Raw genomic sequence first — 24,920 nt, forward strand, 5'->3', positions numbered from 1 at the left:
AAAAATCTTTTCAGTTAACACATCTGCTTTCCTGTGCCTGGAAGAAACCTGTGTAGCAGCAAACCGGAACATTTAATGAAATCTAGGGTTTATGTCACCCTGAGAAAGGGAGATTGAAGATCCCAAAACCTGAAGCAACACAGACAGGGAGGGCACCAAAGGCAGTGCAGGTGTGTGACCAGAGGTAGGCAGCTGACCGAATATCTTTCCACCCACAGCAATCCATGCTGCAGCCAGGAGCTTCCACAAGTACCTCCCGAGGCAATGAACCCATTGGAAATGATGGTCCCCATATCTACTTACATGCAGCACGGAAGGAGTGGGTCTGTAGAAGCTGCTGCTTTTTGCTCCACTCTGCATTGGCTTTTCGTTACATCACTGCTTCCCGTTCCTTTCTGACTCAATTAGGTGCTCCCAAGAGCTCTCTTGTTTCTGCGTGCACAACATCTCCTAAAAAGTCATTTAAAAATAAGATTAAGTCAATGCATAAGGCCATTTATAAATTAAAAAGCGGAGTCATTCCATTAAGTAAATTTAACAGCAGCGTTAATACAATACTTTCTTCGCTGCTCACATCACTCTCCTGCATGCGGCACAGGTCAGTGAGCTCTCCTGACAGTGAGACATTGCACTCCTCTCCCACCCATGATTTTGCTCTTTGCTACCCTTCATTTGCTGTAATATTTACAACACACACACAAAAAAAATTAAAACAACAAATCACCAAAAACCAACAAGCAACTCACAGCCCCTTCCTCAAGAAAATGTTTTGTAAAGAATTTGCCAAGCCTCCCAAAAAGGTATCGGGAGCAGAGAGAAAAGGAATATGTGTTGCTGTGTTGAGGGTGATTACAGAAATAGGTCACATCTTGTATCTGAAAGAAATGGATCACCAGAATCCAGCCCCACCCCCAACGCATCCTGGTCTCCCTCTCGCCACCCCCATACGCAGTGCTTGAAGCATTCCAACATCCTTGCCAAATTCCCTCACAAATACTTTAATTCTTTACGTGCATGTCTCATTCCATCTGTTCCACATGCTCTTTATGCCATTTACATTCATTGGCAGAGGCTGTGAGATGACACCACACACTAAAAATTTGCTGTGTTTTCAAGCTGCTTGGGTAGACCAAGAGGGAAATGTGGAGCAGCCCGAGGTGTGCGGTTTCTCCTGCAGCCCTGGGTGAACACAGCCCCTGGGCAAAGTGCAGTGAGCATCACCAGCAGGTTTTCACATCAGAGGGGCTGTACCTGCCAAACGTGCTCCATTCTTCCTTTGAGCTCAGGAAGGGAAAAAAACAGGCTGTCCTCTGCAGGATTTATGGGGTGACTGCAGGTATGGAGGACTCAGTGCCCAAACAGGCAACAGAAAAGCAAATGCCGTGTGAAGGAGGAATAAAGGAAAACAGTGCTTGGTGGGAAAGGCAGCGCTGAGCAGTGTGTATTGCTTGGGAAGATGCTGTTGGTCTGATCCCCCATCGTGGGAGCACACCACAAAAAGGGGCCCACAGACTCGGAGTCCTCAGTCTCTGCCTTTGGGAAGAACACAGTGTGTCCTGGGCTTGGAGTTACAGCCAGCACAGCTCCCAGCAGCTGTAACCTGTCACTGATCAATGGGGGCTGTAGCAGGTGGCTGTTGGACACATTTAAGAACAGCTTCCAGGATAAGAATAGTAAAAAAATAATCTCTTCAGGTTTCAACACAGGGACATTCACAGAACCAAAACCCAATCCGCTGTGTGTTTGGCCACATGCCTGAGACTCCCTGTACAAGCTATACGAAAACCTCGGTCTGTAACATTTCCTTTCTATTCCAAGTGCTAGACCCAAACCTTTTCCCTCACCTCCGTAAGAGCAGCTCAGACAAAGACATAAGGAATCTGCACTTAAAGGACACCTATGATTCAAGTGGAGATCCAGCTAAGAAGCACCACGAAGCCTGAAGCTCAGGCATGTGCTGCCCCATGGCACTGAGCTGCATCCCATTGCACACAGCTGCCCCAGCAGCAGGCTGAGCTGCAGGAAATCAGTGTAGCAAGCATTCATTTCCCAGACCATTCTGCAATCCAATCACTTTATCACTATTATCGAGACACTGTGAAAATACATATTATATTTTGTCTCAGGTCAGTCAAAAGTTCTAACCTTCCCTTTTCCCCAAGCAAGGCACGGCAGCTTGCTCACCTGGCAGGACAGATTTCTCAGTCTTTTCCTCCCCATTTTTTCACATTCCTTTCCTCATCTAATTCCTCCCATTTAGCTTGCGTGTTCTACCCAGCACCTTGTTATCTCCCACCCCATCTCTCTCTTTCTTTCCCATCTGTTATTACTACATTGGCTTTAATGTTTTCCCGCTCCCATTTGTTGCCAAGCTATAGTTTTCAACCGCTGTGAAAACATTTGATTCATACAGTTCATTGTTTCTCCTGCAAAGGAATCATCATCTAAAATAACCTGCATTTGCTGGAGTAAATGCAGAAAAGAAAAGACTGACATTCCATGCTCGCTCTCACAGTTTGAAGCCTCGTAGGCTACTGCATAGCAAATGAGAAATAAGAAAGATAAACAAGTGCCACTGGAATGGGGAAGGAGCTCAGGATAGTCTTCTCAGCACGGTTCTGGATTTCTGGTGCAGGTATTCTCCTGCTGAGGAAGTATAAGGGCTAGGCAGTGCCAAGTCAACACAGAATAGCATGTCTTGCATTCAGGACCACCTCACACCTTCCTGTTAATTAGCAGAGAAGAATCAAGAGCATGAGGTACTGGCATCACAGGTAGTTGATTTGAACTAAACCCGAGAACTGTCAGTGTAGATCACCCAACTGAAAAAAACCTGAGGGATACCATGAACCTAGGCTGTTGTATGGCTCTGTCTCAGGGGCACACTTCTCACTGGAGGGCGCCCACAGCCACATGCACGTTCACAACATGCTCTCATGGAGCACGGCAGTCACAGAAGACAACATGCTGCTCACAGCCCTCCAGTGGGAACACAGAGGAGAGCTGTGGCTATGAAGTTCTCCCTTCAGCAAGGCTGTGAACCTCAGACACTGAACGATGGCCTTCGTGGCCACCTTTGCTCAACCCAACCAAGAACATTCTTCTCGAGTTGGGAACCTAAGGTTTTTCCTCAAGAGAATAATTTCGTAAGATGCTGAGATAATGTCCCACTTAACCCAGCAACAAGGAAGTGGGGGACGTCTGCCTGAAGAGGTTCAAACCCTCATCTCCCATGAAAACTCCCAACTGCTAAATTACAAGGTGTTCCAGGTGAATTGGTTCCCCACCCATCCTTTGATGATAGTCCAGCATGCAGCACAGTGAAAGACATATGGAGCAGAAGAGAAGGAGAATTATTAAAACCACGATCGAGGCACTTATTTCACCTCTTTTCACCACTTACTGCAGTACCTAATGACACCGTGGTCAGCCCTTTGGAAAAGGATGCTGTTTGAACCACAGAATCCCTGTTCAGCCCTTTAGTGAATTTCATCGTGTTATGTATCCAATTCACCTACAGGTTAATTTCCCTTTTAACTCTGTCAGTTCACCTTTAAGATTTTCTTCCCTTTTTTAGGTGCCAATTCTCTTTGCTATTTGCTGCATTATCTCCACATGAGAAAATTTCATCCTGTGCAAGTGCTGCTTGAGTAACAGTGGAGAGAAAGTAATCACATCGTAAGTTCATGGAGGTGTTCAAGGCCAGGTTGGATGGGACCCTGGCAGCCTGGTCTAGAATTAGATATGGAGGCTGGCAGCCCTGCGTGTGGTTGGGATGTTGGGGCTTGGTGGCTCTTGAGGTTCTTTCCAACCCAAGCCATTCTAGGATTCATTCAATTCCTCAGGAGGAAGAAAATTGTGAGGATAAGATGCAATAAATGATCAACCTCAGGAAAACCAACTGATAAGTCAGTTCTACTAGAGCCACTCCTCTAGATTTAAGCTGCTTTACATTACAAGAGATTCATTCATTTTACATTTTGCCTTCTTCCAGGCAGATTTGAAATTTCACTTCTTCACGTCGTAAAGTGTCTCGGAAGCACAGCATATAGTGTATGTATGTATGCATGCATGCTTTTTTATACTCGTTTGTGACCATATATTGGGGGGTGAGAACCACATGAGATTGAAAATACGAGCGGTACCTCATATGCTCTGGTTAAGTTGCCAAGCATGTATCTGGACAAACAGAAAAATAAGCAGGGAAAGTTCCTAACACAAGTGTGTCTGCAAAATCACAGTCAATAAAGAACACACTGCCATGTAATAAAGACAGCACTGTGCGCTGCCTTTATTGCAAATGTGGCCATATGGAAACAAAGTGTGTGCTTTTGTTCAAGCGTCCAAAGGCTTTTAAAGGAGAAAGAAAACCATCCTTTAAAAACTGTGCTCTAAAAATAATTCTGAGGAAAATGTAACTGTGGAATAAAATCACCACCCAAACAGCTTATAGGTTCATTAGCACTTCTGTTTCACAGGTGAAATGCCACAAGCAAAGACATGGGAAACAACAAGAGCTGTTATCTTCATCAGTTTAGGGGAGGATCCAGTGTCTGCTGTGGTTTAGAAGCCTTCTAAGTACAGGGGAAACTGGTGATGTGCACAGCACACAGAGCAGAAACAGCAGTGCTCAGTTACCACAGGAGGAGAAACTACAGCAGGGGGAAAACATGGTAGGTGTTCTCAATAAGCACCCAGCATATGGTGGATTGAATAAAATAATTGAGGGTAGTGATCCCAGTGGGACTCGAGCCAAAAGGGTGAAAGGAAGGGAGCAGGAGGGCGGCTGCACATCCCAGTCGTGATTCAGGAAGTCCTGGAATCTTTCCTGACCCTCGAGGTCGGAATTTCTGACTGCTTCGACTCAGAATAGGAAACTGTATCCTGACTGCCTGCTTCTTTTTATAGAGTAAACTTTATTGCCAACTTCCTTTGGAGCACAAGATTATTCCTTACAGTCCTTGAGCAGCACGCTGATCATAGGACACAAGTGCAAGATCTCTGTTCCCCAAACACAACACAGGCTTTATCCAAAATGAAAACAATAGAACCAAAGCTTGTCTTTATTACCCATCTCAGTAAACACAGTGTGCACTGATGGGTTTTAAAAGCAGCTGGCTAATCTTTCTCCTCCTCCTTCTTCCCCTTTAAACTTGGCCAACATGAAAGGATAGTGATATGGTCCAAGAAATGCTTGCCAGGATTAGAGGCTAAATGGGAGATTTCTGTGTAATGCAGTAACAGGCTGTGGATGGGAAAGATCCCAGAGATCTCCACTGATCTCATTGCAGGGAAGATGGGTTGACCAGGGGTACTGGGCAACTCAGAGCTGACCGTGGGCACTGGAACTGACGACTTTGCAAACAACAGAAAATGTCTTCTGTGATGCGTTCTAGCTTTCATGTCAGTTACACCTTCAAAAGGGTAAAGCATAGAACACTCGATTCCTCTTCTCTGTTATTTAGTAAATGAAAAAGGTAAGTTGATTTCTTCCACATTTTCATTGAACAGAGGAGACCAACAACACCTCAACACGACAACAACAAAACCCACATCAGTCGTGTAAACAAAGTGGATTAACCACAAACCTCTCTAAGGCTGACCCAGCCCCTCTTTGAAAGAAATGCACTTCCTATATTGAATCAACCTTGATCATTCAATCCCACTGCACCTTACATGCAATTTTTTGGAGCGAACGAATGATGCCAGAAGAAGTTAGGCTAATTAATTGTTCCTTTTTCTCCTTACGGAGGCTGCTCTTCAAGTCAATGAGAGGGGCAAAGTCAGTGTGCAGTTTCCAGTTGTCGGCATTCAGCCTGGGCTTGAACAAGGCAGAGCTATTTAGTGGCTTTCCCAGGGTTATGGAAAATTGATAGAGAAACAACCGAACAGGAACTGTAGGACCAAGACAGGCACTTACACTGAAAGTCTTCATCCAAGGAATGCAAAAATAGCATCTCTTCAAGGAACAAAACTCCAGACAAAGGTGTATGTGACACTGCGTTTTAAACTGTCTGTTCTGTAAGGAGGTGAACTTCAGGCAATAAGCAAGTTGTTTCAGTAGTAAGCCAGCAGTGAGACATTACATCTGTGTTCCTGTTCCTCCTATATAATAGGAATTGTATGGGTTTATGTTACGTCTGTTTTTCAGAAAGATTTTTATTCTCCTTAATCCCACCAGCATTACTGCTATGGGAAACTGCCTGTTTGAAATTAGGTGAAAGAATCTTCTACTGCCTCAAGAAAACCTAAGTAAAGTTATTAACGTGTATTATTTTCTTTATGTTTTACCACAAAGATTACTATATCTAGCAAATGGACCTGTGAAGACCCATGTTCATGTGCACGGCCTCATTGAACCCAAAGGAGACTGAAGGTTCTCTGAGCTGATTTCTGTCCTCGCAAGAGCAGAAATAACATTTCACGAACCTTTCCCACAAATGCCAGATTTCTGCAAGCCCCACTGCTTTTCAGGACAGGTAGGTGCTCAGATCCCAATGTTTTTCCATTTTTTCCCCCTACATTTTTAATTATTTACCACATCTGGCACAGAAATCTGAACCGGATGCCTTGTCTGCCCCCTACCTTTCCTCAAATATAGTGCTTTAGGGAGGAAACAGATTTCAAAATGGCTGAATAAATAATTCTGCTGCTGATCACTATCAAAATACATTTCCACTGGGCTCTGTGATTTTTAATTTCTGTTTCATACTAAGGCATGGACACACGGACATACATGCATACATGCATCTATATTGCACTTATTTGTTTGACTCTTCAGGCAGAAAAATCTCAAAAACAATCTGAGATGGAGGGTATTTCAATTAATATTCAATGCTGCTATTTCACCGGATGTATTCATTCTAATTAGCTGTGATGTAAAGAGAAAATCCTGCTTGCATTGCCTCGAGGCACACAGAAACAGCAATTGGCATTGGCTTTAGCATATTCTTCCTACACAGAGAAGAACTTCCCTTCCCCTGTACCAATGACAGGATTCATAGCCTCCTCACCCCGAGGCTCTCTTCCCTGCAGAATACTTTGCACGTGTTCTCACCCGTGTGACAGGATGGGTTGGAGGGACAGTGGCAGCTCCAGCTGATCCAGGCTGGCTGCTAGAGGAAGGAGACATGGGCTCCTATAAGGCAGCCCTACAGGAGCTCAGGGGAACAGCCCTGCACACAGAGAACAGAAGACAGCCATAGGAGCGCGCAAACCATCGCCAAACCTCCAACTTCTCCAACAGGCATTTCCCCCAAGAAAATTTCCTCCTCACTTAAGGACCATCTTAAAACAGCTACCAGCAGCCTGACTTCTGTCTTCATCTCAATTTTGGGCCTGGGCATTCAAAGCAAACCAGGGGAATACTCTTCCCCACAGCCTGTTCTGCGTTGCCTGAGCAGAGCCCGTGCACAGAGCTTCCACAGATGCCCGTGGAAGTTTTATGCATGAAATGAATGCAGAAAGGCAGCTGAAATCCACTCTGCAGCAAAGGCATCTGCATTGCAGATTGGAAAGGAGAATTTTGCCTGGAGTGCCAAATCTCATCTTTTAAGAGCAAAACTATTTTTGTTTTATACAAGTGCAGAAAATGATCACTTGGGTATTATTGAAGAGAGGAATTGAAAAGTAAAAGAAAAAAAAGCAGCAACCTTCCAGTCTTTTGGGGAAGTATTTAAAAAAACACTTAATTTTTAAAAAGTATTTATCATAACATTTTTGTTTCTGCACATTTGTAAGACTCACTGTAAATATTTATTTGCTTGCTAGATTTCAAGATGATTTGAAACCTTCAGCTAACGTGCAGGGCTCACTATTCTCTACTGATGTGGTGAAAGACAGAACAGTGAAGGAACGAGCCATAACCATAATAGTCAGCAGAGGTTTTGCTTTGACAGCAGCAGTGGGCAGTCCTAGCAGTATAGCAAGGTCTCGTGGCAGCTTGGAACACAAAGAGAAGAATGTCACATAGAACGGAGATGTTGAAATCACAGGCAAGAAGTCAGATGTGGGTAAGCACTCATTCAAGTATGGGGAGAGATTTCATTCTTGGCCCACTTGGTCATGAGTGCTATGAGACATTTCAATTCCATCTCTCTTGCAGGCTCAGACATTTGAATGAGTGGCGGGGAAATAGAAAGCTTCCTTGCTCTTCTATTCATGCACCAGAAAACACTTTTTCCTTCTCTCCTAATCTTTGCCCCCGGTAATGATAGAACCAACTGCTATCTTATTGCCCAGCTGAAATGTAGGTTTAAGACTTACAAAGAGTAAGTTTTGACACTTACAAAGAGTAGATACATTTGCTGACACATCCAAAGATCTGAAAAATAGGCATTTATGCTCATGTAGTAACTGTAGTGGAAGCTTTGTGTGGAGTTCCAGGTGGAAATGGGTTTCCTGTAGCAATAGCTTAAAGTGAAGAGTGCCGTGATGGAGCAGGAAAATAGAAGCTTCAGCAGTGTCAGTGACTGCAGGACACACGAACTCACTCAGGAGATAAGCCACTTCTTAAAGTGAAATGGAGTCATTCCTTTGGAGAATCTTCAGCCTCAGCTCCCATATCAAACAGTCTCTGAGAACAGCAATAGAGGACGGTCTGTTTTGCATCATAGCAATGCTTCAGGCACCCTTGCTGCTCATCTTTAGCTTGAATATGGTGGTGCCCTTAATTGCTACCTGCAAATGACACCTGGTAGATGATATTTTTCACATATTTGTAAAACCCAGGTGTGAGCAGCCATTTGTGAACACTGTGCCTCTACCTGACCTCGCTAAATCTCAGTGGGTTTTCAGGTAGGCAGTGGAGTATGTGAACTGCAGCTCACTCTGGGCTCCATTCAGCAAAGCAGCGTGTCCAGCAAAGAACCCAGACCACAGAGCTGAGGAATTCTGCTTCACATTGGTGCTCAATGCCACCACTTTCTGTAATTCAGTCTTCCTTGCTCTGCATGCTATAAGGAAACACACCTCTCAGCAACCATTGCATTAATCCAGGCCATCTCTGTTAGTTTGGATAAAATAGATAATGACTTAATCTGCGATTTGATGTAACAGTAAATGAAAATTGGCCTTGACATCAAAAGCATTTTAGGAGAGGGACACAGTCTTAATTATTGCCCGTAAACAACCCATCCATTCCCTGGAAAAAGAAAAAAAAAGGTTTTTAAAAGGACTCAGCCTGTAATTTCAGGAGATGGGATCCTGTAATGCTTTCTGCTTGAGCACTTCATATTCTTACAGCCTTTGTCCCTCTTACTTACACCACAAACTGGCAACTGATGAGCAAATGAATAAGACTCACCTACGGGCCAGGCACCAGTTGTACATCTTTATCCAGGGAAACCATCACCTCACTGCACTTCAGAAATCGAAAATGAGGAATAAAAGAAATCTCCCTGCCATACTTGTTTTGAACACCATGTGCATTTCTTCCCCCCCCATATTAATACTGCTAGATCGTGTTCTTTTTTCACATCAGGTTACAGTACATTTCACTCTGTCAGCATGACATAATTTGCAACAGAGGTGCTATATCTCCCTCGCTGAAATAAAAGATTTTCACGCTGTTTAACAAAGCTCTGATTCTAATCACGTTCATCCCTGTTTGGTTCTGAAATGTGCTGGAATGTTTACATTAAGGAAAACAAAGTGATCCGAGCAGACAATCCGAAAGGGTGAAAACAAGCTTTAAAGATTAAGAACTTAGCTATAATCAAACCCCTGGGAGGAGAACCTGGTAGAACTTTAAAAGCTGCCATTAAATCTCTTTACTCACAGTAATCTCTCTTTCAAAGATTGAGCAAGGAAGAAAAGGTTTGAATGAGACAAATCAAAATTTAATTACAGCTAAATTACTTAAGAAATACTTACATAGGATTTTGTATTACTCTTTCACTCGGCCAAGGAATGACGGATGCATTATACGCGTTGCGATTCATGAGGGAGGCAATGAGTGAGGAGGTGTGGGGACATTTCTCTCAGCTAATAGCAATTAATGCTTTGAATGGGCTCACTGTCTACCTTTCCAACAGAGCAATATTCAAGATAATTTTAGGAGTGTGTTCTAGTAAATAACGGCCACATTTGCAAAAACTGATGCCTGTAATTGATATTTGTGCTCTGTATGAAAAGCAACTTGTGAACGAGAATGACCAAATTTATACTCCTGTCACCTGCACTGGTGAGCTACTTATGAACTCTGCCACTTTTTTATAGAATGGTCCTTAAGAGCTTTATAAGCACCAACTACCTTGTGGTGTAGGGAGCACTGTCCTTGTCTCACACGCATGTTTCACATGCAAGGACTCCATAGCAGTGACAAAAGCTGTATTAAGCAGTTATCTACAGAGAGAGAATGAAAAGAGATGCAAATCCTGACTATGATGGCTAAAGGGGATGAAATATTCATGTGTATCATTCCTCACGTTACGAGGGTCGAGGAAATGTGAAAAATTAGTTGAAAAACAGACGAAACAAAGACACACTTTGGGTGCTTCATAACTGGAACTGTGGAATTCATCAGTGCAGGATGCATCAGCATTTGAAAGGGCCTAAAACATTTTATGGAGGACTGACCCACCAGTAGTTATTGAAAATGACGACTTCAGTTTGTCAGTCATAGAAAGACACGCCGTAAGCAAACTGCTGCAAGGAAGCAACGGGTTTTACCCTGTGTATCACCTACATGTAGCTCCAGTTTCCCCAGCACAACTCTTACTGCTTTTATATTACTCAGGAGCCATAGATACACAGAAGACACTCTCAGAGCTTTTCAAACAGAGTTTTGACTAAAAGTATGGGGACAGGCAGGGATGCATTTAACAAAAGCTCAGACGAAGGTTTGGATTCTCAATCAAGTCCTCGGGATGGCTTTGGATTCTGTGTCCTGGGGCAGGAGCAGCCAAAATAACACAGCAATAAGCCACCTGAGATAAGTTGATATAACCACTTAAAGAAAAGTATACGGAGCTTCTAGCCCAAAATTCCTCTTAAGTCACCTAGTCTTAAGTTCCATATTCTTTGCATAGGAATAAAGAATCGCCACAGAGATGCCCAGAAACTTTGACAAACTTCTGGTTTGTAGAGCTTGCATCTCAGCATAGCAAGTCTTCCCTCTCTACTCGCTGCTCTTCAGAGAGGAAGGAAGACATCAGGTTCCTGGGGAGAGATGATCCTGAACACTTGGTGTTTGTCACTGAACCCAGCTGATGGCTGCGTCCCCTGCAGGGAAACCCTTCCCATAGTCCTGTGCCCAGCGCTCAGGCAGAAGCAGCCCTCCGACTGCATTCCCCAGCTCAGCCTGAACTTTCGACCCCATTGTATCCTCCGATGGCTGGAATCAGCAGGATTATTTCCACGACCTACTTTTCCAGTATGTTTTTCTGCTGCACAGAGGTATGACCCAAGTACTCAGAGCTGCACAACTGCCACGTTAGAACTGGCACGTAATGTGACAATGCTCCTGAACTCTCAGCTACATGATTATTACATTCAAGAAAACAGTTTTCATTAAAAAGCAAGCTTTCTGCTGCAGGAGGGTCCCCAGACATTGCAGTAAACAGTTTTTGCATGGTTCCTCAAGCTCACCAACCCTGAAATCAGAAAAAATGGAGAGACAAAGCTAAAGGGAATTTTCCTAATGGCTTTATTAATTAAACAGATATTCCTGAGGGATCAGTACGTGCATGCTCTCCTCCAAAAACAAACATATGTTCTGCCTGTGATATACAGCAAGGTAATGCCTACACTGCATCCAGCTTCCAGAACCATGGCTGCCTCTATGCAGGTTATCTCCTGTCCCAGTGACCTCCACTCCTTCCCACCCTCTGCTGATAGTCCTTTTTACATTTCTGTTGTCCTCAGATTGCCCTGGCCTTAGAAGTTCATTTCTGAGACATCAAATACTCCAATAAGCCATGCTGCTCCCCATGGTCGAACCTTTGGCAATGCATAGGTATGAAATCGGTTTGTTTAGTCATTGTAAGACTTACCCAGTCTTATGGATACTCTGTAAGGAAGGCAATGTTTCCACCCATCTAGACTGCTTTATTTCTGCTGGACTCAACTCCTGAATTCCTTTCACAAACCAGACTGTAAATAATGGGTTGTGTCAAGATCCCCAGTGAAAGATTACCCATTCTGATTCAGTGAGAGCCTGTAGACACTTTACCACACAACTCACTGCCACTCACGCTGTAGGCTAGGAAGCACAGCATGCATGTCACTGTACTGCTCTTTAGGCAGAGAACTGTACAATGACTTGGGTTAGAAGGGCCCTTACAGCCCCAGCCCCAACCTCTGCCCTGGGCTGGTTGCCTCCACCAGCTCAAGATGCCCAGGGCCCATCCATGGCCATGAGCACCACTAGGGATCGGGCACCTACAGCTTTCTGTGCAGCCTGGGCCAGCACCTCACTGCCCTCTGAGTAATGAATTTCTCCTCCTATCTAACCTAAATCTCCCTCTTTTATTTTAAAACTAGTCTCCCTTACCCCATCACTATCTACCCATATAAAAAGTCACTCTCCCTCCTGTTTATAATCTCCCTTCAAGTACTGGAAGTTTGCAGGGAGGTCTCCCAGGGCCCTCCTCTTCTGCAGGCTGAATACCCCCAGCTCCCTCAGCCTTTCCTTATAGAAGAGATGCTCCAACTTCTGAGCATCCTCCTGGCCTTTCTCTGGAGCAGCTCCTATAAATGTGCATCCTTCTTGTGCTGGGGCCCCATGCAGTACTCCAGATGAGGCCTCGCGAGGGCAGAGCACAGGAGGACAATCCCCCCCCTGCTGCTGCCCTCTATCAGTGCAGCCCAGGATATTTTTTGCCTTCTGAGCTACAAGAGCACACTGCTGCCTCATGTCCAGTTTTTCCTCCACCAGAGCCCCCAAGCTCTTCTACACTCTCAAGGGAGTTCTCCCAGACATAATGGGGATCATCCCAACCGCAATGCAACATTTTCACCTAGATCAATCCTCTCTGCACTACCCTGCAGGTGTTTAGGAACATAAACAGGGTCCCTGGAGCACCCAGCTCTCAGCCTCTCCTCACAAAGAGATGCTTCAAGACCTCCAGCATCTCGGTGCCCTCTTCTGCAACAGGAGCTTATGGGGAGTTTCCCCATAAAAATCCAATAAGATGACTCAGACTTCACAGCCCAATGGGATCACATTCCCCAAAGCCCCGTAAATCTATTCCGATCTCCAAAATGAGTCAGAAAGGGGAAAAAAATACAACACAGAAACATAACTCGAAAACAAGCTTATCTCCCCTCTTTCTCCTCCCCTCTCCTGAGGCCTCGGTGTTTAACCATGGTGGAGCCTGCATCCCAACCACCTCCTACCCACCCCAGTGTGACACCAGGTTCATGAGGGCAGAGCAGAGGGCAATCCCCTCCCTGCCCACCGCCACACTGCTGTTAGTGCAGCCCACGATACAGTTGACCTTCTGGGCTGCAGGCACTCACTGCTGGCTCACAGCAAGTTTTCTTCACTAGAACTCATTCTAGCGAAGGATTTCTCCACAGGACTGCTCTCAAAGAATTCTTCTCCCGATCTGTAGACTTACCTTGGATTGTGCAAGACCTTACACTTAGCCTTTTTGAACCTCATTAGGTTCACGTGAACCCAACATCTAAGTCATAGATGAAGATGTTGAAGAGCACTGGTCTCAAGACAGACCCCTGGATGACACCACTTGTGACAGTCATCCACCTGCACATAGAGCTGTTGACAACAACCCTCTGGCTACGACTTCCCAGCCAATTCCTTATCCACTGAACAGTCCACCCTTCAAATCCTTATCTTTCCAACTTAGAGATAAGGATGCGCTGCAGGACCATGTCACAGTCCTTGCAGAAGTAGCTTCCAGGTTGATCCACTCTGCGATCCTCCCAGTCACAGAGATGAAGAACACCAGTTTGTTGTTTGCCAAGTCTTCCTTTCTGCTTCTTAAAAATGGGAGTAATGTTTCCCTTTTTCCAGTAACTGGGGACTTCACCAAACAGACATAACAAAGTACGGTGCTCTTGATCTCTGCTAAAATCACAAGTCATACAGCAGTAGAAATAAAAAGTATATCAGGCACCCACTGTTTCACAGGGAGCCTTGCTTTGATGCCATTATGCAATGAGTGGATGCTTCTTAAAAGCTGCATCTTTGTTATGGCTCTGTCTAAATCTATAAGCAAGTCAGGCAGTTGCTACCTCAGGAGAGCTAAGCATTGCCTTCTGACTGTGTTAAACTGACATCTATTTCAAGCCTCTTTGCAATACCAGGATAGCTGAGTTTTCACTTCTAATTTTGAGTATAGTTTTAATTACTGTCTGAACTGCTACCACCCAGCAGCTTATCTGCATTACTGTTGCTTGACAGGGCTGTAAAAGGAGAGATAAAAGTCAAAAGGAAGTCCACCGCCTTAATAATTAATAACAGGGAAAAGAAAAACAAATGCTGAGCACCAAGCCAGTTGTCCTGGCCTCAGAGGAACTCCTCGTGCAAGGGGGTCTTCTCACTGGGTGCAGTCACTCTGTTTGCATCCTTTTACATGAAATGCCTATTACTTCTCTCTGGTATCTCAGAGAGATGGTATCTCTCTGGTTTCTAGCAGCAGAAAGTCTCTGTGTCACCAGCCAGAGTTCCACATTGCTCTGCAGTCCCTCTCGTTCCAGCTGAACCCCTCCTTTCTTCTGCCAAAGTTCCTGCACTCATGCAGTCCCTGCAATTCCTGTTTTACTGCCACTCTCCATCTCCGTCCCCTGGGAACCAAAATAGCTGTAAGTTGCTCTTTGTATGAGAATAAATCACAGTATATTTAAAGATTGCAAACGTCACATGGAGAGGCCTGAAGGAATAATTACACATGCAGTTAAAATAATACTATAAGTGATTAAAATATTTGGTATTGTTCATGGTCAGTAACATTTTGTACCTCTGTTTTGAGCAGAAAGATTGCTTGAGGCACTATGTGGTTACATAAAGGTTGAAAAAAACTGTATGAAATATTCCTTGAGAGAAGCAAAGAACAAAGTATACAAGAAATCTCTGAATAAGGCAAACATCTTGGGATTAAGATCAAACAAACAACAAATAAAAATGCTAATTATTTCATCAGGTGGAATTCACCCTTCTAGTTTCCTGTACCACTCAAGCGCAAGGTGTGTTAGGCAGAAATTCATTACACAGATGGCAGTGAGGCTCTGGTCCAGGATGCCCAGAGAGCTGTGGGTACCCTATCCCCAGTGGTGCTCATGGCCTTGGATGGGTCCTGGGCAGCCTGAACTGGAGGCAACCAGCCCAGGGCTTTAAAGCCCCTTCCAACCCAAGCCATTCTCTCATTCTCTGATTCTGCATAGCCCCGCTGCCCAACCTGGCCCTTTGCTGTGATGGGACTGTGAGACTTTGCAAGAATAACGGGGGCACAAGTCGGTTTAGTTTGCATCCATACAAACACTGGCACAGGGCAGGATTGAAAAGAAAAAAAAACACCCAGAAAGTGAAACTAACCCAGGCACTGTGAGGCAATGCTGTAAACAGTTTAGAGCGCTTCTGTAAAGCACAAGGAAATACAGTAGTGGGATCAGTTTGCTCTTCTGTGGTAAACATCTCTGCTGTAGAAATGAGTAACACTCTCTAAGGAGCTACAGCCCTGTGTAATCCTGGTGGCAGCCAGCCAACACCACTTATCCTGTAGGAGGCCCAGCACAGACAGCTTTGGAGCTCATCTTGACTGACACTCATCCTTCTCCCCCCTGCTATAAAAAGGACGGATACTTTGTACTGTTTCTAAACAAGGCATTTTTTTGTAGTGTTACAGATGAAGAGTGGATGCACACATTATGAACAAAATGAGGTGGTATATCTGGAGCACCTACATTTCACACTTCCTATAACCCTAAGGGAAATCCTTTTATTGCCACTTGGTAAACACCAGAATTAGTCTCCACATTAGACTTGGGCTGTTCTTCCTCAGGAAGTTCAGGAATGAGAATTCAGCAGGCATCTGCTGGAAGTAGAGAGTGGTCTGAGCACAGGCCTTGGGCCCAAGGGATAACAGAAGGGCAGGCAGAAGTGCCCATGGGGCTCAGCAGCACAGGACACAATGCAGCATCGCCCTTCTTGAAAGCGTCTTTTCAAGCCTGCTTTTAAGCTTCTCCATCATCAATTTTCCACACGAGTATAAGGGTGCTCCATTATTCGTAGAGGGAATGGAAAGTTATTAACGTTCTCATCATGCCATCTTTGTGATTCTTTGTTCTCCACCGCCAACAACAAGAGTATTCTCAGGACCCAGAAACGGGGAAGTATGTCACAAATTGCATGTGTTTAGGCTTTAATGATTTTAAATCACCTGGTCACAGTAAAACTACTGCAGTGTTTCACTTTTATGATACATACAATTAACATACACTCTAACATCATTGCCTGTTTCAATAAACACATGGCTGTTAGCTGGGTTTCTGCTCCTGCCCCAGCAGCACTTTAACTCAAAAGCATCCATTTCTGCATAGCAGGATATGCTATGTTCAGCCTGTGGGGCTGCAGGAGCATCTGAGCACTAGAGAACATGGTGGAAATCACAGTGTAGTGAGACTGCTGTTTTGTTCAGAAAGCTATCATGGGCCCAAAATGAGTGCTCAGATCTTAAAGCTGTCAAGCAGGAGCGGGCAGAGGGGAAAGGGTGAAGTATGAGCTCCGTGCTGTGTTACACAACTCTGGAGTGGCATGAGTGAGTGCAGATAAGTCTTTTCTTCCTTCAGTAAAAAGGCCACAAAATGTGACTCCTTGAAACTGACTTTTATTGCCTGGCTGCAAACAAACTTCTTTTCACACAGGGTGGTGAGGCACTGAAACAGGTTGCCCAAGGAGGTCATGGATGCCCCAGCCCTGCAGGCATTCAAGGCCAGGCTGGACGTGGCTCTGGGCAGCCTGGGCTGCTGGTTGGCGACCTGCACACAGCAGAAGGGTTGGAACTACATGATCACCGTAGTCCTTTTCAACCCAGGTCATTCTATGATTATTTGTCGTGTCTGCAATAGAATCATAGAATCCTTAGAATTGAAACGGACCTCTGAAGGCCATCTAGTCCAACTCCAACAGGTTTTTTCCTTACTGAATATAAAGGGCTAGACACTTCTTGCTGCTAGCCAGGTGATTTCTCTCAGAGCATTATATCGTGAGCTGGAGAGCTGTTCCCAAGGCTGAAGAAATAGAGACAGTGAGATGGGACAAGGAAGGCCAGGGATAGACAACCATGTGCATCCCTCATTGCCTAGAGCAACTAGGAGAGAACTTCCTAATTAGATCTCAGATGGGCCTGTTTTTCTATGTACATTGCTACTCTTCAGCCTGAAAGTATTACTTTACAAGGAGTCTTGCCCACAGAGAGCAGGAGGTTTGAGAACATCCGAGCCAAATCCTTGTCTAGGACTCAAACGTCATTTTGGGGGAAAAAAATAGATGTATTGAGAGAGTTTTCTGTCTTCCATTCTGCTGTGAGCAAGGGAACCATCCTGAAGTTATTTTCCCTGAGCTACCGACATCATACTTTTTCTCCCCTTACTTGATCCCACTGACATGGCCATCATTCAAGAAAAGTTAATTTATCAACCCTGAATTTCCTTTCTTTCAGAGACAGTAATTTCAACTGGCACGGCCGAGAAGCAGGTCCTGCTGCCAGCACTGCTATTGGTCTGCTGCGACCTCAGGCAAGTTATTTAACCTCTGAAGTCTCAGTTCACCCATCTGATGAATGGCGATGAAAACTATTTCGTGATAACACACTTTCTTTAAAAAAGTTATTAAATACCCCGCAATTACTGAGTAATGATTATTTTTAGCCCTTCAACACGATTCCATCTCTTGCCAGACATTCAAAGTACCTATTGTCCCAGCCTGCTGCCCAGCCACTTTTGGAACGACAAGCTAATTTTCTGTGCAGAGCATCACCTTGTGCACATGTCCTCCTTTCCCAGACACAAAGCCCTTTCTGATTTTATTTCTTACACACACTGAAATACATGCTTCTGGCCGCTAAGCCAGACAGAGCTTGTTTCTAGGTCAACCCGCCATTATTGCTTGTCTGAAATAGGGATAAAATAAAAGGCTGGCATATTTAATTTTTTTAATGTAAGTGTCCCATTCATTCCTCTTCTAATCATTCACCTTCAAGAATCATCTTTGATTCTGCTTGCTCTTGTGTAATGTTCAAATTACCAACAGCTGATCAAATAGCACAGTTTCTAAGCAGTGACCCCAAATTCTTGGAGACCTACAGAAGACACAAAAATGTGACCTGACCTGCTTAACCCTGTCTGACCTTCCCTGCCACACAGACTGACCTGACCCCACTCCTTTTATTCTTCCCAACACTCTTTAATAGAATCCACCAGGGGAAAGCGGTGGGGGGAGAAGCAGTCAGCAAGCCTCAACATCTTACTTCAGAGAAGTGTTTCCTTAGCTAAACATTATAACTCTCAACAGTGATTTCCAAATTGCTGGAACATTACCTCCCACCTCGCCACTGTAACCAGCCCTTTGCATGGTACATCTCCCAGAGTATTCTTGAGCTGCCAACTTTTGCCAGCAGCAACTCAGAGCAAACAGAACACATTCCTGCCTAAGAGTTTCCTGATATCACAGAAAACTTCCTTATTCCTATAGATAAGGGTGTTTGGGAATTTTATCCACCAGTCTGATGGTCTCTGCCACTCTGCTTGGATCTCTTGGGAGAGGGCTTGGGGGTTACAGCCTGTCCTTACATTTTGCTCCTATATAATCCTTATCGTGATACAATAATAAACAACGACAGAGAGTCGCGGGAGCAAACCAGCCCTAGTAAAAAAGAGCTGGGATTAGCACTAACCACACTGCTGGATTTTAGCCAGCGACTCCTCATCACTAACTCCCCTCACTGCTGCAAAAGCAGAGAGATACTCCTGTCTTTCCAGGAGACCTGTATTTGCAGGCAAGCCTGAAAACTCCAAGACATAACAGATGTCTCCATTCCCTGTCAATTTTTGCTTTTCTCTTTGCTTACATAATGCTAATTAATTTGGGCTGAAGATAGCTGAAATATTCCTTTCTTCCACAGCATACATTCCAGACTGGCTGCTCTCATAAGCAGTCTGATCAGCATTACTCTGTATGTTCCTGCCAAATGCAGTGTGCTATTTTAACTAAACCCGTGTCTCCGCTTGCCCCTGTAACATGAAATATCACTGCTTTTGAATGAATGTAGTGTAGGATAATCATTTACATCAGGAGTTGGTCTCTAGAACACACATTCAAAAGCATTTCCTAATTACTATAAAGTTTTCTGTCTTCTCAAAGAGAAGAATATTAAAAAAGCCAAGTACATACAAACAAGAAATAAAACCACTGAAATGGAAAGCACTCATGCCAGTGAAATTGCACACGTGGAAATTCTGTTGCATGATGAGGTTCTACCAAAGGACGGAAAGAACCAAAGGAAATATCAAAGGCTGCATCCAAAAAAAAAAATAAAAATCCAAAACTGAGCTACCTTGTGTAACAATCAGAAAGATCACACAGCAGAATGGTGGTACAGGAGGTGTCAAGACAAAGGGACTAGCATGATTAGAAGGTGCTACAAATAAAAAGGAAAAAAGGAATAGTGCTCACCTGCCTCTGAAGCTGACAGGGAAAATTTCACATTAGAGTGATCTCCAACCACAGACCCTTCCCCAGGGGCAGCCAGCCCTTCAATGAGGCCTAAGAGAGGTGCAGCCAGGCTCCATCCCTTCCTATCACAGCTGAATTGCCTTCACTTCTGCTCCCAGGGCTGACCGGCTCCTTTCCCCAGGTGCTCCATCAGTGCTGCAGGCTGGGACTCAGCAGCTCCCTACATATATCTTGTGTCTCTACATTGATCTGGAAGTCAGAATGATTCTGAAATTCTGGCATCATGTGATGTGTGGGATGAGTTGGCAACATGAAGCTCAAGCTCAGCTACCATAGGAAGACCACGCCTGCTGGGTAAAGTGGGTGCTAGAAAAACCAAGTACAGCACAACCAGAGACCCCACTGCATTCAGAAGAACAAAGTTGGACTGAAAGAATCTGACAACAGATCCTTTAAGGTCCCTTCCAGCCTAAGCCATTCTGTGACACCAAGAACAGAAGTCAGCACTGTAAGAATCCATGTTCATTTTTAACCTCTTTACTCAGCACTGGTGAGGCCGCACCTCGAGTGCTGTGTTCCGTTTTGGGCCCCTCACTACAAGAAAGACATTGAGGCCCTGGAACGTGTCCAGAGAAGGACGACGAAACTGGTGAGGGGTCTGGAGCACAAACCTTATGAGGAGCGGCTGAGGGAGCTGGGATTGTTCAGTGTGGAGAAGAGGAGGCTCAGGGGAGACCTCACTGCAATCTACAACTTCCTGAAGGGAGGCTGTGGTGCAAAAGGGTCTGGCCTCTTCTCCCAGGCAAATAGTAGGACCCGAGGAAACGGCCAGAAGTTGTACCAGAGGAGGTTTAGGTTGGATATTAGGAGAAACTTTTTCTCTCAAAGGGTGCTCAGGCACTGCAATGGCTGCCCAGGGAGGTGGTGGAGTCACCGTCCCTGGCAGTGTTCAAGAGGCGCCTGGATGAGGAGCTGCGAGATGTGGTTTAGTGCTTGTGGTAGTGATAGGAATGGAGGGGGGTTGGACTGGATGATCTTGCAGGTCGTTTCCAACCTTGTGATTCTGTGATTCTTGAATGAAGGTTTTTCCCAGCAGGCTCAGAAATAGGCTTTTTTTTTTTTTAAGAATGCTTGAAAGCAGATTTAGCTAAGGAAAAAAGAGTCCTCATGGAATGTGTTGATCTCCAGCTTTCAAGACTTCCACAAAATTTGTCCCAATTGTTTGAAAGGTAGAGGTATAATACCACCACTGCCATTACTGTCACATCACTGTGACTTATTTCTTTAGCTTTCCATCTCTAGAAAGAGATTGAAGTACGTGTTTTACATATCTGAACAGAAAACTTGATCCAGAAGCCTCACCCTAACTGTCCTATGTGCACATCATGCACAGAGCCCTTTGTTGTGAAGGACTGAATCTTGCTCAAGACAAGACCTGAACTGGAAACCAGAATCTGGAAGGGGAGTTGAAACAAGACAAATACAGTATTTGTGTCAACATAAACTCTTGGGGAAACCTGCACAGTGAATTCTTCCTTGGTGTTTGCTAACAGCCAGTGTCATCCATCCTTCCTGTTACAGCAGGAACCTAAGTAATTACTCTTAATATTGTTTATTTGTATTGAAGACTACCCTGAATCAGACATCATGAAATGATGAAATGAAAGAATCCCTGAGTTTTCTTCTCATGTTTTCTCTGCCTTTATTGAGATATCACTTAATGAGCCTGGGAATGTACAAGCATGATTCAGTATTGGCACAGGAAGAGTACTTTGCAATGAATTACCTCCAGCAACAGCCTGAGCCGAATGCTTTCAGCATGCCTATGGAAACCCTGTGCTCAAGGCAAGTAGACTTGGAGATGAGCACACAGGTATGCCACTGTGTTAGTGTAGCAATTGGACAGACATGATGGGAAGATCAGCACGATAGAATTGTGCTATAAAAGAAGGGAAGAAAATTGCTCACCTGTATTAGAAGATTCCAGGTTCACAGGGGAAAGCATCACCAGCAAGGGATCTCCAACCAGACACCTTTCCCCAGGGGCAGCCAGCCCTTCAATGAGGCCTAAGAGAGGTGCAGCCAGGCTCCATCCCTTCCTATCACACAGCTGAATTGCCTTCACCTCTGCTCCCAGGGCTGACCGGCTCCTTTCCCCACTGCTCCATCAGTGCTGCAGGCCGGGACTCAGCAGTTCCCTACAGTTATCAAAAATGCCCTGTTGGGCTAGATGAGAGAATGGAGATGTTTTGTTCTTTCTGATGATTAAAGAAAATTAATCAGTTAGCAGTATGCATCTTGTGGGGTTGGACTCGATGATCTCTGGAGGTCCCTTCCAACCCCTACAATTCTGTGAAATCTGTGAAATCTTAACCACAATGCAGAAGAAAAGTGTTAGTCAGTAGAGAAACTGCAGAGAAGTAGAAAAGGGACAGAAAAGTATATGTAGCAATGAATATAGTATTTTCTATGTTTGATAGAGGCTTCATGCTTTGCTGTTTGGTCACTCTTCACACCCAGGTTTTCCCAGTGTTTACACCTCGGGTTCATTTCGTACTTGTTCCTGCCTTCCTTTCCTGTTTATTGCCTTTTTCTACCTCTGATCCACTTCCAGAGTCTCCTATCCAAACAAAAAAAAATCACCGACAAGCATCATTTTTGCTGCCCTTACCTTCCTTATTCATTTTATTTTTAACCATTTGACTTCTTATCAACTATAGGTTCTTCTGGAAAGAGACTGCTATTTTGATGTCCCTCGGTGGGCTCAGCCTAGGAGCGCTCAGTGCCTTTTCATTGTAATGAGTGTGTTTGATTAGTTAAATACTTCAGCACTTCAAATGTTAACAACACAGGAAAATCCTGTTGAAATTTCAGGAAAAGATCTTGGCCATCCTTGACTACAGATCTGCCTGATTTGATTGCTCTTATTCCCACTTCCATGTTTTTATACTTTTGCAGGTATTTCCTGAAGATATTCGCTTTTTCTGCTTCAGCGTCTTCTTTGGTAATTTATTACCTCCCATGTAAAATACCTTTTTCCTATTTACTCTTTGTTTCCAAAACTATAAAAAAAACCTTCCTCTGTTTCTCAGCAATCAGCTCACAATCCCTAAGTCTCAGCTTTCCAGGATGGGATTCTTTTATCGTAGCCCAGGATCTAAGTCAGAATGATCCAAAATCTCTGTGTTAGATTAGATGACTTTTCCTCCAGCTTTCCCAGAATGCGGATGGAGCCCAGGATTTTTGTTCTGGATGGATGCTAAGGCCCCGAGCTATCCAAGAAATCTCCTGCCTGACGCCAATCAGGTGTGATCAGTGAGGACAAAGACGCTTCCCTTTTCTAATACTCATGGCCCAGCTTCAGACTGAGAGCCAAAGAAGGCACTTCAAGGATCTGTAACCTGGCAAGGCCTCGTCCGGACAAGCTTTTCCAGCCGTATTCTTTTAGAGTCACGGAGTCACAGAATGGTTTGGGCTGGAAGGGACCTTAAAACTCATCTCGGTCCAGCCCCTGCCCTGGGTTGGCTGACCCACCGGCTCAGGCTGCCCAGAGCCCAGGAATGGCCTGGAGCAGCACTGGGGGGGGGGGGGGGGGGCACACAGCTCTGTGCAGCTGGGCCTCACCCCCTCTGCGTAAAGAGATTCTTGCTAACATCTCACCTAAATCTCTGCTCTTTTAGGTTTTCATTTCTTCTTCTGATGAGGCAGAGCTGACTTTCATTTCACAACAGCGCTCTGAAGCGCTGACAGGCAGTGCTCACCTTTACTCACCTTCCATACAGCTGCAGTTCTGTGCAGGAATCGTTGGAGAATTGTTTGTCCAGAGGTCTGCTTTGTGCATCCTGGTCATTATGGCCAGGAGTCCTGGGCGCCCATCCCTGCTCCTAGCACTGCTCTCCAAGTCCACAGCACTCAGTGAATAGTTCATAAAATCTCTTAACCACAGCTAGCCCTAAGGAATGATGTCACAAACCCTACTGAAGGAGGATGAATTTTCCCTCTCCATCAACTCCAGTATTCCATCCATTGTTTCCATACACATAAAACTAATGGTGCTTTTACCACTGGAGTGCAGTCCTTTTTGGAGTGGAAAATGGTAGTTGTGCAAAGTTCCAGTGTAGCATTAAAAAGCAACAAAACTGCTTGGGATAGTCAGAGCACTGCTGGTCACAGAGCACCCCGTGCAGAAGGCTTTGCTCAAAGCTGAAATTTCCTCCTTACCAAACTCATAAATCACTTTTAAAACGTTAAGCAAATAAATTGGCCATTTTTCTTGTCATTCAAAACCAGTTTTTCTTAGTGTAAAGCTACGATGGCTGAGTTCATGCAAAAATGTTGGGTTTGTACTGCTCTGATTCACAGGGTGTCAGTGGGGAAAGAGAAGAAGAGCACATAACTTTTCATACCTGCACACACCGTACACTCAAGCTGTGCCTGTGCTTACCCTGGCACTGTAAGACATGCACTTACTGTATGCTCACAAAATAGAATAATTAAAAAGCAAAACATATCTCAGAGTTTAGGAGCTGTAAAAGGGAATGCTGAGCCACAAAAGGTATACTTTTAATAATTAATTGCTGCTTTATTTAGCACAGAAGCAACTGCCTAAAATCAAAATTAACGTTCAGTGTCTATTTCTGAGCGCTGCGCCTTTCTAGTTGCTCAGACCTCTGGCAGGGATGGAAGAACAGAAACTTTGTTGTTTCAAGGACGGCTGCAAACTGAGGGTGAAGACACATCCATGGTGCTCTCATATAGAGATGCAGTGCTCATGCACCACAGTTCAGAACTAATGTACAGAACTAACTTGTGAAGATATGGTCTGCAAATAGTATTTTATTTGAGCTCCACAGAAATGTAAAAAGAAAGATTGAAGATGCAAATATATACTTTCAGTGTTACCCAGGATAGATTCTCTCCTTCGTGAGCTTGAAAATCACTGCTGACCTTCAAGCTGAAAGTGGACTCATAAAGTGGGATTTACAGCCTAGAGAGGAACGTCCTTCTCAAAGTGCAATTTAACCTGAGCGTTCATTGAAATGGTTTTATGGTGTTTTTGAGTAATTTTATTTGCTTAACCAATCTCCAGGATCTAATTTTGAGGCACATAGTCCACTACTTTTGCAATTATTTTATAACCATTAGTACCTCTTTGCTGCACTCTGAAAACCAACTCAGATGCCCACCTAGAAGACAGTAAGAGTGAAAAAAATATTGGAAAAAAAAATATCACAGAATCATAGAATCATTTGAGTTGAAAGGGACCCTTGAAGGCCTAATCCAA

General features: G+C 44.4%; 1 long non-coding RNA gene across 1 annotated transcript; it reads right to left on the reverse strand.

Annotated features, from left to right (window-relative positions):
- Window positions 1-4,491: 4,491 nt before the first annotated feature.
- LOC128084139 (uncharacterized) lies at window positions 4,492-19,877 on the reverse strand. The gene is made up of 3 exons (XR_008208355.1): window positions 19,637-19,877; window positions 8,493-8,575; window positions 4,492-6,105 (listed from the first exon to the last, which is right to left on the reverse strand). It is a non-coding gene; the product is annotated as an uncharacterized LOC128084139 (long non-coding RNA).
- Between the last annotated feature and the right edge of the window lie 5,043 nt (window positions 19,878-24,920).

Source organism: Tympanuchus pallidicinctus, unplaced genomic scaffold, assembly GCF_026119805.1.
Source record: "Tympanuchus pallidicinctus isolate F22 unplaced genomic scaffold, pur_lepc_1.0 scaffold25, whole genome shotgun sequence".
Lineage (NCBI taxonomy): Eukaryota > Metazoa > Chordata > Aves > Galliformes > Phasianidae > Tympanuchus > Tympanuchus pallidicinctus.